The 17,953-nt window shown below is 38.2% G+C and overlaps 1 long non-coding RNA gene across 1 annotated transcript in view; it reads right to left on the bottom strand.

Moving 5' to 3' along the window:
* Positions 1–1,441: 1,441 nt before the first annotated feature.
* LOC125165209 (uncharacterized) overlaps positions 1,442–17,953 on the bottom strand; it is a 34,109-nt gene continuing 17,597 nt past the window's right edge. Inside the window, exon 4 of the long non-coding RNA XR_007152020.1 lies at positions 1,442–1,698. This is a non-coding gene — a long non-coding RNA (uncharacterized LOC125165209). The remainder of the gene's footprint in view (positions 1,699–17,953) is intronic.

Genomic DNA, 17,953 nt, shown 5'->3' with positions numbered 1-17,953 from the left:
GAGGGTTATGCAAATAAACTGTACAGCTAGTAACTCCAGCTGTTTGTGCTTGACATTTTAGGGATGGGTGGGAAGGAATAGGAAAAAAAGGATTTGGGAACTCAGGTACCCATGAAACACTCCATACTCACTGCAGCTCTGAGATAATGAATAAAGCCAGCACATAAAAATCAACGGTTATGTGCTATATACATGAACTTTATTCCCCATTTTGTTCCCTCTATGCTGTTCCCATGGAGACATAGCTCCTTGCTCTATCTGGAATAAAGTGCCCAGGGGATATGACGGAGAGGGCTTTGAGAAACCCGTGGAGAGACGGGCACTGTGCAAACCTTCAAGCCCTGCCTGCAGATTCATTCCATTTCTTTCTCCTTCTCTCTCCCTTCCTCATTTTCACTAGAAACTTGTGGTGAGATGGATTTTGTAATGAGATATGGACTCAGTAAAATACTTCTCCATTTGCATTCTCAGGGAGAAAAAGAAACCACTATGGCGACCGACCGTGGGGAATGGCAGGCGCCACTGCTCTCCGCAAAGTTTTCTCTCAGGGCTGGGGAACCATCCCTCAATCGGCGGACATCATTGTACCCATGGGGTCTGATTAGACATTCCACACCCCTTCTGGGTGCTTGCTTAATTAAAACATTTATGCTGCCACTGTAGCAAAAAAGATTTATTCCATTCCCTGCAAACAGGGATCCTTGAAAACAGAAATCATCTTCAGATAAAATGTTGTGATCAAATGTGCCACCAAATACTGCCTCGTGTTTTGTCGCAAATGGGTTTTTTTTTTTTTTAATATAATTCATTGTCAAATTGGCTAACCTACATTGTGTACAGTGTGCTTTTGGTTTTGGGGGTAGATTCCCGTGTTTCATCGTTTACATACAACACCCAGTGCCCATCCCAACAAGTGCCTTCCTTGATGCCCATCATGCATCAAATGGGGCTTCTAGTTTGATCATTCTGGCACTACTTTTTTCCTTGCTTCTTAAGATAGGTTGGTGGGGGGAAGAGAGGAAATTTAGGTCAAAATATAAACTGCTGTCCCTCAAAGGGCCCATACTCAGCATATAAAAAATTCTTGAGTGAAAAATTAATAACTAATAACTTTAGTATTCAAGGGCAAAACCTAGTGATAATGTTAAATACAAGTTAAATTGGATTATCTTGAAAAAAGAAAAAACTAAGGAAAACTCATTCCTGTCTTCATTTTTCTTTTTGGTTTCTCTCTTTTTTTTAATTCTTGTGTCCTCCTAAGCCTACAAAGAAGACTTTAATGAATCCTTTTTTAAAAATGTGTGTTTATTTTTAAGAAAGAAAGAGAGAGAGAGAGGGCATGAATGGGGGAGGGGCAGAGGATCCAAAGCAGGCTCTGCACTCACAGCTCCATGTGGGGTTAGAACTCATGAACCATGAGATCATGACCTGAGCTGAAATTAAGAGTTGACTGCTTAACTGACCGAGCCACCCAGGCACCCCTTTAATGAATCTTGATTGAGGTTCCTACCTACCCCTTCTTTGCCTTGCCAATGGGGTAAATAATCTGAACATCGGAAAGGGAATGGGAAACAAAGCTTAGTCCTCATCTCACATACAAATCTCGTATTAAAAAGAAAAATGTTAAATGTTGTGTTTACCACAAGCCAGACTCTTAAGCTGTTCATGTGCAATTCTCACTGAATCCTCACAAGGCTCCTGCAAGACAAGCAAAAGGAGAGCCATTTACTTTTTTGCAGGTGAAGAAACTGGACTCTGCAAAAATTAAGGAACCTATTAGGGTGCCTGGTGGCTCAGTTAAGTGCCGGACTTTAGGTCTCACGGTTTGTGGGTTCAAGCCCTGTGTTGGGCCCTGCACCGACAGCTCAGAGCCTGGAGCCTGCTTCAGATTCTGTGTCTCCCTCTCTCTCTGCCCCTCCCCACTTGTACTCTGCCTCCGTCTCAAAAATAAATAATTTTTTTTTTTTTTTTAAGGAACCTATCAAAGTCTCACATACGGTAAAAGCCAGACGCAGGATTGGAACTTAGGTGTGCCTCATTGTAAACATTATTCCTTTTCTACTACTCCATGCTGTCAACTCAACTATTCTACTTAGGCAACCAGAGTATAAGAAACATGGTGAGCAAGGAGTGAAAATGTTTCTTCTAAACCCTAAGACCAGATATTTTTAAAGGGAATAGACTGAAAAGACTTTCTTTTAATATAATAAAGTGCCTGGCACAAAACAGGAGTGAGGCAAAACTTCGTTCCCCTTCCATCAGGGGAGTAACTTAACTTGTACTAGAAAGTTCCACTGACATAATATTTTAACCATTGCAGTTCCATACGCTTGAAAGTCTCCTCACTGCCGGCTGACAGAGCAACGCTGGAAAATATTGGCACACACCAGTTCTTTGCCTTGCTTTCCCCTCTAGTCGGTACCTCCTTCTATGCCTCCCTTCAAGCCCTGATCCTATTCAAGACCACAGAAAATGGGATTAAGAAACATAGCCAGCAAAGAAATCCTTTCTAACCTTCACTTCCACGCTGGGCATTCTTTTTGAACGCAGCATACAGTCTTTATTAAGTACTGTATGCCCTTGTCATCATGGCTCCTTCTACACTGGGATTTATCCTCTCAGGAAATGTGTAACAAAGGGCAGAGTGATAAAGAAAGAATATAAATGGTCTGTGTCATTCAAGCTCTCATGAATGAAATTTGAATGAATGAAAAGAACCAAGGCTCCACAATTACATCAGGTAAATACTGGCTGTTCCCAATTATGTGCTATGTAAATGTACATGTGTTTTCAAAGACCAGATCTGTACTATTCAGAGGACCCGTCAGACTTTTAAATAAGCACAGTTTCATTCTAGTAACTAACAGGACTGCAGAGTACCACAAGCCAGTCCAATAAATCTCAGCAATTGTGTAAGGTGGCTTTTCACTTGAAATACGAAGTGCTTTCTGAGAGTTATTTCAAATGAAGAATCTGTGTCCTTCCTTTATCTCTACAATCATATCATCATCTTTTCTTCTCGTTTTCCGGCCCTTCTTCCTCCTCCTCCCTTTTCTCTTTCTTCTTCCTCTTCGACCTCAAATTTTATTCACTTCCTTTATACTCTGTAATTAATATTTATCGATTGTACGTTTGTGCCGTTGTACCATTAACCTACTATGTATCCTTCCATTTAAATACCGTCTCACAAATGAATATCTCGTTAAGACTTTCTGCAGGCTAAAAACAATATATTATTTTAAATATTTATTTGAGAGAGAGAGAGAGAGAGAGAGGAAGCATGAGAACGGAGGAGGGGCAGAGAGAAAGGGGAACAGAGGATCCCAAGTGGAATGACAGCAAACAGCTCTATACAGGGCTCGAACTCACAAACTGTGAGATCATGACCTGAACTGAAACTTAGACGTTTAACTGACAGAGCTACCCAGTCGTCCCTAAAAACAGTATTTTTAATTAATGCAAATGTTAAATCTTATTTCAGAGAGAGAAAGACATGACATCTAGCCCCACGGTAAACATTTTCAGAATTCACTGTAAAAGCAATTTTTAAAAATCCACAAAGAGAGTGGGCCTCATTATGGAGTGATAAAGATATAGTTCATTTCCCCTCAAAAGAAAATCCAAGCTTTTGTTCACTCTGGACTTAACCATAAGGCTTATAAACTCTAAATGCTTTGTTCTGTGCTGGCCAGAGAACAATCTTATTAGGGCCTGAAAGCCCTCTTGCTTTTAATTCTCACTAGCAGATATCGCTCCATCTGGACCAGTAACTCGGATCCGAATGGGGCCAAAGCAGCTCAGCAGCGTGACCCCAGAGCCGTCTCTGTCCTTAATGCTGCAAATCTAAAAGATTCCCAAACCTAGAATCAAACTGGCAGGGATAAGCATCCTGTAGGACGTTGGGACAACAGAAGGACTGGTGCTATCATGTTCTAATTAAAAGTGCAGGATCTGGAGTTCTGATCTTTGCGTGTGTGTGTGTGTGTGTGTGTGTGAGAGAGAGAGAGAGAGAGAGCACATGAGTGCAGGCAGGGTGGGGCAGAGGGAGAAGGAAAGAAAAGAATCTCCAGCAGGCTCTACACCCAGCACAGAGCCTGATCCAAGCCCGATGGACCCGGGGCTCAAGCTCATGAACAAGATCATGACCTGAGCCAAAATCAAGAGTCAGACACTTAAATGAGCTATCCAGGTCAATAGATTTATATATTATATTATATTATATTAATTATATTATATTATATTATAATCTTTTTCCTATTATGACATATAATACACACAGAGAAACATAGTAAAATATAAATTACAGCTTAAAAAATTACTTGAAATCTAACACCCATGTAAATCTCCCAGGTCAGAGAAAACATTACCGGACCCCCCAAAAACATCTGCATGTCCTTTCCAAAATACAAATTCCTCCCTCCTCAAAAGTAATCACTATTCTTATCTGAATATAATCACTTGTTTGGCTCTCTTTCTGCCTTTATCCTAAGCATATCTAAACACTACACTGTGGTTTTGCTGTCTTTTTTACAGCAAATATAAATGGAAATTATACAGTGTGTATGCTTCTATGTCTGGTTTCCTTTAATTAACATTACATTTTTAAGAGTCCACATTTTATTTACTTTTGCATTCCACTGTATGAATATGCCACAATCTATATATATTGTTTCTGCTCTTGATGGATATCAGTGTGGTTTCCAGTTTGGATTTTTTAAAATATTGCTGCGACAGGGACATCTGTATGGCTGAGTCGGTTGAGCGTCCGACTCTTGATTTTGGCTCAGGTCACGATCCCAGGGTCATGAGCTCCAGCCCCACCTTGTGGGCTCCCTGTTGGTCGTGGATCCTGCTTAGGATTCTCTCTCCCTTTCACTCTGCCCCTCCCCACACACTCGCTCTCTCTCAGAAAATCCATTGCTGCTATGCACACTCTTGAACATGTGTCTTGGGGTGCACTCACACACATTTTATATATCTGGAGTGGCATTGCTTGATGACAGGAATGCAAATGTTCAAATTTAGTTGGTGATGCCAAGTTAAGATAAATGTACCAATTTACACTCTAACCAATGATGAGACTTCCACATTCCCACTCCAAATTGGTCTTGTTAGATTTTAAAATTTTAGTCATTCCAGTGGTATCCCATTGCCTTTCATGGATTATTAATGGGATTGAGCACTTTTTCAGTTTTTATCAGCCATTTGGAGATGCATGTCTCTTATTTTTCTTTTGGGTTTTGTCTGTTTCTTATTGACTGGTAAGGAGTTCATAATATAATCTGCATGCAATTTTTTTTATTGCTTGTGCAAATATCTTTTCCCAATTTAGACTTGTGTTTTCACCTTCTTAATGGGGTCTTTTGATGAACAAAATTCTTAATTTTAATTTAAGAGTTATTCTATTCCTTTGTGGATTTTCTTTTGTGTGTCCTGTTTAAAAAACTGCCCCAACCCTGATGTCATGAAGATACCCTACACTGTCTTTAAAAATCTTCATTCCTTTACCCTTCTCAAGAAGTTGTTCATCTAAGTCAGCTCAGGCTGCCATAATAAGTTACCAAGACTGGGGTGGCTTAAAAAACATATATTTATTTCCCACAATTCTAGAGGCTGGGAAATCCAAGATCATGATACTGGCACTCAATTCCTGGTGGGAGCCCTCTTCCTGGCTTGCAAATGGCCATTTCAATTTGGCAGAGAAAGCAAAGCACATGAACTCAGGACACTAATCCCATCATGGGGACGCTACCCTCATGACCTCATCTATACCTAATTACCTCCTCAAGATCCCACCTCTAAGTACCATCACATTGAGGGTTAAGGGCTTCAGCATATGACTTTGGAGGGGGACACAAACATTCAGTCCACAACAGTCTTACATTAGGAGTTCATTTTTGTTAGCCCATCTATTTTAATATTTTCTCTCTGGATAACCAGCTGTCCTGGCACTGTTGATAAGCTGCCCTCTAGCAACTCTTCTTCAATACCAACTTTTGTCATAAACCAAATGTCCATTTTATCTCTTGATGCGTTTCTCTATTGTATCCCATAATTGGTTTGTCTATCCTTGAGCCCAAACTGCATGATATAACAATAATCAGGTGAAGTGAGTCCTCTTGTATTCTTCAAGTGGGTCTCATACTTTTACATTTCCAAAGAAACTTCAGAACCAGTTTCATTTCAAAAATATATAGGACTTTTGTTTGGGTTTGCATTGTATCTGGAGATAAATTTGAGGAGAACTGATTTATATTATCTAGTCTTCTGATAGTCCACAAAAGTGGGATATGACTTCATTCATTGAAATCTTCTTTAATAATTTCTTTCAGAATTTTAGAGTTTTCTAACTAAAGGAATTGTACATTCTTTAGAGTTATTGTTAGGTATTTGATATTTCTTGATAGTACTATAAATGATTTATTTTTTAAGTACTATAATGATTTAAATTTTTTAAAAAATTTTTTTAGGTTTATTTATTTTTGTGAGAGAGAGGGAAAGAGACAGAGAGCAAGCGGGAGAGGAACAGAGAATGAGGGAGACAGAGAATCTGAAACAGGCTCCAATCTCTAAGCTATCATCACGGTGCCTGACATGGGGCTCAAACTCACGACCATGAGATCATGATGCCTAACTGACTGAGCCACCCAGGCGCCCCTCTTTCTTAAGATTTTATTTTCTAGCCATTAGTTGCTGATAAATAGACATACGAATGATTTTTTTTTAATTAAAAAATCTTGTAGTAGCACTCTCAGTAAACTCTCTTACTGGTTTAATAATTTATCTGTAACTTAATTTTTTTCTTATGTACACAATCAGATAATCATCTGTGAAGAACAACTTTTATTTATTCCTTTTCGATACTTACTTTTTGTCCTTTTTCATGCCACCACGCATTGGCTGAGGCCTCCAGTACAAGGTTGAATAGGATTAGTGCTTGGAGGCAGCCTCTGCTTATTCCTGGACTCCAAGCAAAACCTTCCAACATGTCACACTTAAGAATGGTGTTTGCTATAGGCTTTTTCACATTAAGGAATTTATCTCCTATTGTCTATAATCATGATTGGATGGTACATTATTTTTAAAATATCTGGACGACATAAAGTCTTGAACTCATACAGATCTATGATAGTAAGAGTCCTGTGTAAGTGTGAGAAAGAAGGTGCTTTTTGACTTGATCTTTAGCTAAAAATGGACTATTGATCATAAAATCTCTGTTCTAGAGGTGCCTGTCTCAGTTGGGAGAACGTGAGACTCTTGACCTCAGGGTCATGATTTCAAGCATAAAGCTTATTTAAAAATAAAAATAAGTATATTCTAAACTGGATAAGCTGTGTGAGCAGGAAGAGACTCTAAATAGCCAGTAATATGTTTTCTTAGACATAACAAATGACATTAAAAACAATGTGGAATTTTAAAAATCTTTCAACCTACAAGATCTTGAAATGGTAAGATTTTGGTTGTTTTTATCCCAATATTAATTTTCAGTAATAAGAGTGATCATAAGGAATTATTAAGCACAAAAATACCTAACCGACAGCCCTGTTATGTCTCCAAATCTCCAGAAGGTGGAGGCAGCGAGCCACCAAGAAGATTCAGCCTCACTGGTTTCATTCTTCCAACACCTATTAGTCATTTACATTGTATAGAGAAGTCAGCCTATTTGTACCTATCTTATCCTCATTCTCTTGATTAACTTGTCACATTCCCAGGCAGAAGTAATCCTTACTAAAGCAGCATCATGGAAGGGGTGCAGCTTCCTGGTTTTATCTCACTCACCCAGCTACGATACTCAGGGGTCAGTCAATCCATGTGCTTATGAAAATACCCGGAGGGGTCTTTGGTTTGGGACTAATGACAATAGGATTCATTTGGAAGGACGGACCCCACATCCTGGAGCGAGTGAGCAGGTTAAGTGTATTGCTACATGCTGTCTCAGTCTCCTCAGGCTGTTGTAACAAAGTGCTGTAGGGTGGATGGCTTCAACAGAAAATTTACCCTCTCACAGTTCTGGAGGCTGAGAAGGCCAAGATCACTGGTGGCCAGCAATTTGGCTCCTGGTGAGAGCTCTCTTCCTGACTAACTGCATCACAGGCCTCATCCTCATGACCTCATCTAACCCTAATTATCTCCCAAACGCCCCTCCACATACCATCAGATTGAGGGGTACAGCTTCACTATGTGAGTCTGGTGGGAAAGAGAGGACATTGTTACTTAGTCCATAACAATGACAATGCAAAGGTGGTGCAGTGGGTCCCAGAAGGAGGTGGCGAAAGCTCTGCTCCTAATGAAGAAAACTGACATATTCCTGGTGGTCTGGATCTTTTCTTCTCTAATTCTATGCTGTGCGCCTCAGCCTGTTTCTGTCTTACGCCATCTGTCCTGAACCTGGAGGATTCCTTTATCAAGGTCCTTGTTAATCATAACAAAGGGATTTTATCTTCCTCCTCCCTACTTTCAGACATCCCTTTAAAATAGAGTTGTAGTCAAACGATGGCTAACTGGGTTTATTTGGTTCACATAACTCTGCAAAATACAAGCCGCCTGCTTTTGTTAGTGTTCTGGGACAGTAACTTTAACAGCTTGTGTTATAGTTTATTTTTTCTTGAAGTTTTTCATTGGACCTTTAAGTTCCCATAATTATAGTCATTGGTCATGACTCACTGTTAGCACTGGCCCAAGAAAAAGAAGCTGTTTCTGAAAAAGAGCTGTTCTTTTGGTTGCTCTCTTTCTCTTCTTTCTCCTGTATTTATTTCTCTCTCCTCTTTCCCTTCCCTCTCTCCCTGAAAAGAAAAAAAAAATCGGGGAGCGGGGCGGGGCGTTGTGTGTGTGTGGGGGGGGGGGAAGTGCGCAATTGGGGGAGGGGCGGAGAGAGGGGGACAAAGGATCCTAAGCGGGCTCTGCATTGACAGGCTGACAGCGATTCTAATGTGAGGCTGGAACCCAACAACTGCGAGATCATGACCTGAGCCTAAGTCAGGCACTCAACCGACTGAGCCACCCAGGTGCCCTGCAAACTCTTTTTCTTTTTCGATGGTTAACAATCTTTGCCTGGTTGTGCTGTATCAGGAAACCCGCCACCTCCTCTAATCCCTTCAGATTCTCTAAAACTAGCAGGAGCAGGGAGACTCTCCAGCTGGGGCGGAGGGGAAGGTGTTTTCTAATGGGCACTTGGCTTTGTTTCCCCCCTCCTCACAAAGATCTCTACTGCTCCATCAGTGCCACTTCCCTGTGGATGCCAGAGAGACTGGACTCACTAACAGACACTGAATCACTCCTTTAAACCTCTATTGCTGTTACTAATTATTTCAATTAATTCTTTTTAAGTGTTTAATCACCTTTTCAGCTACTCCTATAGTTTATAATAGTAATAATAATCATGGTGGTGGTGATAGTTGTAGTAGGAAGAGGAGGAGGAGGAGGAGTCATCAACCTATATTGAGAAGTTACTCTGTGCCAAACTATATACTAATCACTTTATATGTATTATCTCATGAGTATATATGTATGAATTCAGAACATTTTGGATTCTGGTAAGGTAATATATTGTATATACTATGTGGTATGGAACACCATCAGCAGGATCTGGGTAACAGCTTATGATCAAATAAATTTATACATCTGCAGTAAAATATATGAATGTAGTAAATTACATAGGGGCTACATAAGTAGCCACAAATCATTTCATATTAGGTTTGTGGCCACATAAATTAGGTTAGGTTGGATTTGGGCACCAAAAGATTCAGAAAGAAGCTTGTGGTTTTCAGAGAACTTCAGGTTTTGGAACCACAGATAAGGAGTTGTGGACCTACAGCATGACTTTTTCTCAGATGTTAAAATTAAGATTACAAAAGTTCAGTAAAAGTCAGGAAGTAATAATAACTAAGGTCGATTCTTTCCATATGTGTATCCACTCGTTTAGCACCATTTATTCAAAAAGACCTTCTTTTGGGCACCTGGGTGGCTCAGTCAGTTAAGTATCTGACTTCAGCTCAGGTCATGATCTCATGGTTCATGGGTTTAAGCCCCGCATTGGGCTTTGTGCTGACAGCTCAGAGCCTGGAGTCTGCTTTGGATTCTGTGTCTCTCTCTCTCTCTGTCCTCCTCCACTCACGCTCTCTGTCTCTCTCTCAAAATAAATAAACATTAAAAAAAAGAACTTTCTTTTCTTCATTTAGTCATCTCGGTGACTTTGTTGAAAATCAAGTGACCACATTTGTGTGGGTCCATTTCTAGGCTATTTTGTTCCATCTGTTTGTCTATCCTCACATCGATGCCACAGTTATCACCATTACTGTGGTGTGCAGTGAAACCTGAAATCATGTAGTGTAAGGCCACCACATTTGTTTTCCTTTTGGTTTTGGCTCTTCTAGCTTTATTGTATTTTCATATAAATGTTACAATCAACTTGGCAATTTCCACAGAAACCTTTGTTAGCTATTTGTAGATGATATGATGGTATACCTGGAAAACCTTAGAAAATTAATAATAAAATTAACAAACAATTAAACTTTATATCTTTTATAAAGTTAACATGTGGAAATCATAGAGTTCATATACACAAACAGAAACCAACTAGAAATGTAATGAGAGAGAAAAATACTAATTACAATAGCAACAAAAATAAAACAACAGGAATGCATTTAATCATAAATGTACAAATCTGTATGAGGAAAACTTTAAAACTGTCCTAAAAGATTCAAAACTAATTTTGATAAAAGGACATCTCTCATATTTGGATAAGATAACTCACCATCATAAATATGTCAGTTCTCCCTAAATGTACTTATCAATTAACTCAGTCCTCCTTCCAATAAATTCTAGCATTTACACGAAGCTAGGCAAGTTGACACTTAACTTCATATAGAAAACCATGTAAAAACTGTCAGGAAAACACTAAAAAACATTTATGAAAAGGGAGTATCCCCCTAACTCTCCCATACTGAAAACTATATATTATAAAGACCCTAGGGGTGCCTGGGTGGCTTAGTCAGTTGGGCATCCGACTTCCACTGAGATCATGATATCATGATGACTTACAGCTTGTAAGTTTGACCCTCACATCGGGCTTGCTGCTGTCAGCACAGAGCCTGCTTTGGATCCCCTGTCCTCCTCACTCTATCTCTCTCTGCTTGCATGCACTCTCTCCCTCAAAAATAAATAAACATTTAAAAATAAATAAAAATAAATAAATAAAGACTCTATAATTGGGATGCTGGGGTGGCTCAGTTGGTTAAGCATCTGACTTGGGCTCAGGTCATGATCTGGTGGTTCATGGGTTGGAGTCTGCATCGGGCTCTCTGCTGTCAGTGCAGAGCCTGCTTCAGATCCTCTGTCTCCCTCTCTTTCTACCCCTCCCCCCTCTCAAAAATAAATAAACATTAAAAAAATACTCTATAATTAAAACAGTACTAGCATGTGAATATACAGGTGCACCTGTATGTAGATAGAATAGAAATAGTTGAAGTAAAAAAGCCTAGAAATAGATCCAAGCTCATATGAAACCTTAATATATAACAAAGGTGGATTTCAAGTTACCGAGACCAAGATGGAATTTTAATAAATGGTGGTAGGACAACTGGTTGGCCATTTGGAAAAAAATAAAATTAGATTTTTACTTCATGCCATATATAGGAATAAACTCCAAATGGATCAGTGACCTAAATGTGAAAAATGAAAGCATACAAGTACTGGAAGAAAACTTGAGTGAATTCATCTTTATCTTGGGTGAGAAGAAAGCCTTTCTAACTATGACTGAAAGTCCAGATTGCAGCAAAAGAAAAACTGACACATTAGATTACATAAAAATCAAAACCATTTCATGACAAAAATACCATAATCAAAGTCAAAGTTGGGCTGCTAAGCTGAGACAAAATATTTCCAATACCTATCATAGTTGAAGGTTCAATGTGCTTAATATAAAAAAAAAATTAAGTGAGGGGGAGGGGCACCTAAGGGGCTCAGTTGGCTAAGCCTCTGACTCTTGCTCTCTGATTGGGTCATGATCTTGCAGTTCATAGGATCAAGCGCCACAATGGGCTCTGTGCTGTTAGCACACTTTGGGATTCTCTCTCCCTCTCTCTCTTTGTCCCTCTTCTGTTCTCTCTCTCTCCAAAAATAAATAAACACTAAAAAATTTCTTTTGAAAAAAAAAGAAAAGAAAAAATAAAGTGAGATGGAAAAGAGCTGAACAAAGACATTAGGATAAAAAAAAATTCATAATAAAAAAGATAAAAGATAAAATGTCACTATTTTATCTCCTGTTACAGCAGGAAGCAAGAAAAATCTCAAAAAAAAAACCAACCTAAACCAACACCTAAACGAGCTAGAAAGAGAAGAACAAACAAAACACCAAGCCAGTAGAAGGAAGGAAATAATAAAGATTAGAGCAGAAATAAATGAAATAGAAATTTAAAAAACCCAATATAAGATGTTCCTTTGAAAAGATCAACAAAATTGATAAAACTTAGCCAAAAATAAAAAAGAGACAGAGAGAACTCAAATAAACAAAATCAGAAATTAAAGAGGAGAAATAACAACCAACACCACAGAAATACAAAGGATTATAAGAGAATATTATGAAAAAGTATATGCCAACAAATTGGACAACCTAGAAGAAATGGATACATTCTTAGAAACACATCATCTCCTGGGGCGCCAGGGTGGCTCAGTCGGTTAAGCGTCCGACTTCAGCTCAGGTCATGATCTCCCGGTCTGTGGGTTCGAGCCCCGCGTCGGGCTCTGTGCTGACCGCTCGGAGCCTGGAGCCTGTTTCGGATTCTGTGTCTCCCTCTTTCTGTGACCCTCCCCTGTTCATGCTCTGTCTCTCTCTGTCTCAAAAATAAATAAATGTTAAAAAAAATGAAAGATACTTTAAAAAAAAAAACACATCATCTCCCAAAACTGAATTAGGAAGAAATATAAAATTTGATCAGACCAATTACCGTCAATGAAATTGAATCCATAATAAAAAAAAAACTCCCCTCAAAAGAAAGTCCAGTACTAGATGGCTTCACAGGTGAATTCTATGAAACATTTAAAGAAGAGTTAATACCTATTCTTCTCAAACTACTCCAAAAAATAGAAGAGGAAGGAAATCTTCCAAATTCATTCTATGAAGCCAGCATTATCCTAATACCAAAACCAGATGAAGACACTACAAAAAAAGAGAACTAGAGGCCAATAACTCTGATGAACATATATGCAAAAATCCTCAATGATATGTTAGCAAACCAAATCCAACAATTCATTAAAAAAAATCATTCACCACGATCAAATGAGATATAGTCCTGGGATACAACGGTAGTTCAATATCCACAAATCAATCAACACATCACATAGATAAGAAAAAGGATAAAAACCATATGATCATTTCAATAGATGCAGAAAAAGCATTTGACAAAGTACAACATCCATTCATGATAAAACCCCTCAACAAAGTGGGTTTAGGGAGAACATACCTCAAATAATAAAGGCTATATATATAGAGAGAGAGAGAGACCCACAGTTAACATCATATTCAATGATGAAAAACTGAGAGCTTTCCCCTTAAGATCAGGAACAAACATGTACACTCTCACCACTTTTATTCAATATAGTACTGGAAGTCCTAGCCACAGCAATCAGACAAGAAAAAGAAATAGGGGAACCTGGGTGGCTTGGTCAGGTAAGTGTCTGACTCTTGATTTTGGCTCAGGTCATGATCTCACAATTGTGAAATTGAGCCCTGCATCATCGGAGCTCTGTGCTGGCCATAGAGACTGCTTAAGATTCTCTCTCTCTCTCTCTCTCTCTCTCTCTCTCTCTCCCTCCCTCCCTCCCCTCCCCTGTTTGCAAGTGTGCACGCAAATGCTTTCTCTCTCTCTCTTTAAAAAAAAAATTTTTAAAAGAAAGAAAGAAAGAAGCAGTGTCCAGATTGGTAAGCAAGAAGTAAAACTTTCACTATTTGCAGATGACATGATACTATATATATAAAACCCTAAAGACTCTACTACTAGAAATTGTAGAAACTACTACAGAAAACTACTAGAATTGATAAATGAATTCAGTAAAGTCACAGGATACAAAATCAATATACAGAAATCTGTTGCAAAAAAAAAAAGAAAGAAATCTGTTGCCTTTGTATACACTTATAATGAAGTATCAGAAAGAGAAATTAAGAAAACAATCCCATTTACAACTGCAACAAAAAGAAAAAAAATACCTAGGAATAAACTTAACCAAGAAGGTGAAAGACCTGTACTCTGAAAACTATAAAACACTGATGAAAGAAACTGAAGATGACACAAACAAATGGAAAGATATTCCATGCTCTTGGGTTGGAAAAACAAATATTGTTAAAATGTCCATACTATTCAAAGCAATTTGGAAATTTAATGCAATTCCTATTAAAATACCAATGAAATTTTTTACAGAATTAAAACAAATAATATTAAAATATGTATGCAACCACAAAAGGCCCCAAATAGACAAAGCAATCTTCAAAAAGAAAAAAAGGGGCACCTGGTGGCTCAGTTGGTTGGACATCTGACTTCAGCTCAGGTCAAGATCTCATGATTCGTGAGTTCAAGCACCATGTTGGACTCTGTGCTGACAGCTCAGAGCCTGGAACCTACTTCACATTCTGTGTCTCCCTCTCTCTCTGCCTCCTCTTTGCTCAGGCTCTCTCTCTCTCTCTCTCTCTCTCTCTCTCTCTCTCTCTCTCAAAACAGAACAAAAATTTTTTTTTAATTTTAAAAAGAAAAAGGAAAAACAAAATTGGAGGTATCATAATCCCAGATTTCAAGATATACCACAAAGTTCTAATAATCAAAACAGTATGGTACTGCCACAAAAAGAGACACATAGATTAATAGAACAGAATAGACAACTCAGAAATAAACCCATGCTTTTATGGTCAATTAATCTTCAACAAAGGAGGCCAGAATATGCAAAGGGAAAAGGACAGTCTCTTCAACAAATAGCATTGGGAAAACTGGACAGCTACATGCAAAAGAATGAAATGGGACTGCTTTCTTACATCATACACAAAAATAAACTCAAAATGGATTAAGAATAGAAATGTGAGACCCAAAACCATAAAAATCCTAGAAAAGAGCACAGGCAGTAATTTCTCTGACATTGGCTGTAGCAACATTTTTCTAGATATATCTCTTGAGGCAAGGGAAACAAAAGCAAAAAAAAAAAAAACAAAAAACTATTGGGACTACATCAAAATAAAAAGCTTCTACACAGCAAAGGAAGTAATAACTAAAACTAAAATACAACTTACTGAATAGGAAAAGGTATTTGCAAATGATATATCCAATAAAGGGTCAGAAGACAAAATATGTGAAGAACTTACACAGCTCAACACCAAAAGAACAGATAATCTAATTAAAAATGGAGAGAATACATGAATAGACATTTCTCCAAAACAGACATAGATAGCCAATAGACACATGAAAAGATGCTCAACATCACTCATTATCAGAGATATCCAAATCAAAACCACAATGAGATATCACTTCACACCTGTCAGAATGGCTAAATTCAAGAACACAAGAAACAACAAGTGTTGACAAAGATGTGAAAAAAAAAGGAACTCTCATGCACTGTTGGTGGGAATGCAAACTAGTGCAGCCACTGTGGAAGACAGTATGGGGGTTCCTCAAAAAATTAAAAAGTAGAATTACCATATGACCCAGTAATTCTTCTACTGAGTATTTATCCAAAGAAAACAAAAACAGTAATTCAAAAAGATATATACACCTGTATGTTTATTGCAGCATTATTTACAATAGCCAAATTACGGAAGTGGGCCAAGTGTCCATTGATAGATGGATGGATAAATAAGAAGTGATATGTATATATAATGGAATATTACTCAGCCATAAAAAAGAATGAAATCTTGCCATCTGCAACAACATGGATGGATCTAGAGAGTATAATGTTAAGTGAAATAAGTCAGTAAGAGAACAACAAATACCATAAGATTTAATTCATGTGGAACTTAAGAAACACAATAAAGAAAAAAAGAGACAAACCAAAACCAGACTCTTAAATATAGAGAACAAACTGATGTTTACCAGAGGGGAGGAGGTTGGGGGATGGATAAAATAGGTGATGAGGATTAAAGAGCACACTAATCATGATGAGCACTGAGTAATGTATAGAATTGTTGAATCACCATATTGTACACCTGAACTAACAAAACATTTTGTGTTAACTACACTGGAATTAAAATAAAATTTAAAAAATAACAGTACACACAAAAAATGACCCTTAAACATGTAAAAGGATGTTTGACCCTGCTTATAATAGAAGTCAAATTAAAGCTACATTGAGACAATATTTCTCCCTTATCAGATCGAAAACAGGGTAACAATACACTCTTTCAGCAAACCTGTCGGGCAATACACTTTCTTACATTGATGGTAGGATTTCAAATTTGTACAATCCTCTTGAGGGGATTTTGGTAGTATTTAATAAAGCTACAATTGAATTTACTTTTGCCCTAGGATTTACCTTTTTGTCTTCTGGCTTCCATTTTTTTTTTTTCATGTTTCTTTATTTTCAAGAGAGTAAGAGAGCACACAAGCAGGGAACGGGCAGAGGGAAGGAGACAGAAGATATGAGGTGGGCTCTGTGCTGACAACAGAGAGCTTGCTGTGGGGCTCAAACTCGTGAACTGTGAGATCATGACCTGAGCTGAAGTCAGATGTTTAACCAACTGAGCCACCCAATGCTCTGTGGCTTCCATGTTTTTTAAAAACAATTTTTTTTAATGGTTATTTAGTTTTGAGAGAGAGAGAGAGAGAGAGAGAGAGAGAGAGCGCACAAGCAGGGGAGGGGCAGGGAGGAAGGAGCCACAGAATTCCAAGCAGGCTGCAGTCTCTGAGCTGTCAGCACAGGCAGAGCCTGATGCAGGGCTAGAACCCATGAACCGTGAGATCATGAGCCGAAGTCAGACGCTTAACCAACTGAGCCACCCAGGCACCCTTAGCTTTGGTGTTTTTGATGAGAAATCAGTTATCATTTGTAAGATTGTTCCCCTTTAGGTAATGTATCTTTTTTCCCTCTGGTTGCTTTCAAGATTTTATTTTTCATTTTTAGCAGTTTGATTATTGGGTGTTGTATGTGGTTTTCTTTAATTTGTAATTCTTGAATCTTAATCTTTGTGTGTTTCTGAGCTTCTTGGATCTGTAAATTGATGTCTTTTATCAATTTTGAAAAACTCAAATACGTTTTTTGCCCTATTCTCTGTCTTCTTTTTCTGTCTTCTCAATTACTAGTAAGTTAGGCCATTTGACATTGACTCACAGATTTCAGTGCTCTGTTCTTTTTCTTGCTCTCGCTTTCATTTTTTCTTTTTTACTATAATTTCTATTGACTTGTCTTCAATCTTACTGATTCCTTCCTCAGCTGTGTTCAGTTGGCTGATGAGCCCACCAAAGTATTCTTTTGTGTATTTTTCATTTCTAGTATTTTCCTTTGACTCTTTCTTAACAGTTTCCATGTCCTTGTTCTCTGCTAAAATGCTCCGTCTTTTTAGTCATGTTGTCCACCTATCCAACTAGATACATTAACATGATTACTATAGTTCTTTTAAAGTCCCTATCTGATAATTCTGATATCTTGGCCATCTTTCATGCATGGTCATACCTTGCCTCTGGGCCATAACTTGACCATCTTTCTTTCTTGCATGTCTCATAACTTTTGGTTAAATGCAGGATGTAGAGAAACTGAAGAGACTGAAATGAATAAACTTTATATCCAGAAAGGGGCACATCTCCTTTTCTGTCAGGATGTTAGTATTGGAGGTTAAGTCAATCTAGTCTATGGTTGAGCTGGGCCTGGGCTTTGTTGTGATTCTAATTAGATTCCGTTCACCACAGTCTTCAGATTATTCAAGGGTTGAGCCAAAACATTTTCTTTAGTATACTTGGGATTTGTATGTTTGAAGAGTTCATCT

This window comes from Prionailurus viverrinus, chromosome B2 (genome assembly GCF_022837055.1).
Source record: "Prionailurus viverrinus isolate Anna chromosome B2, UM_Priviv_1.0, whole genome shotgun sequence".
NCBI classification, from domain to species: Eukaryota; Metazoa; Chordata; class Mammalia; order Carnivora; family Felidae; genus Prionailurus; species Prionailurus viverrinus.
The sequence above is the reverse complement of the archived record's forward strand: the minus strand, read 5'-3'. Positions and strand labels throughout refer to the sequence as shown.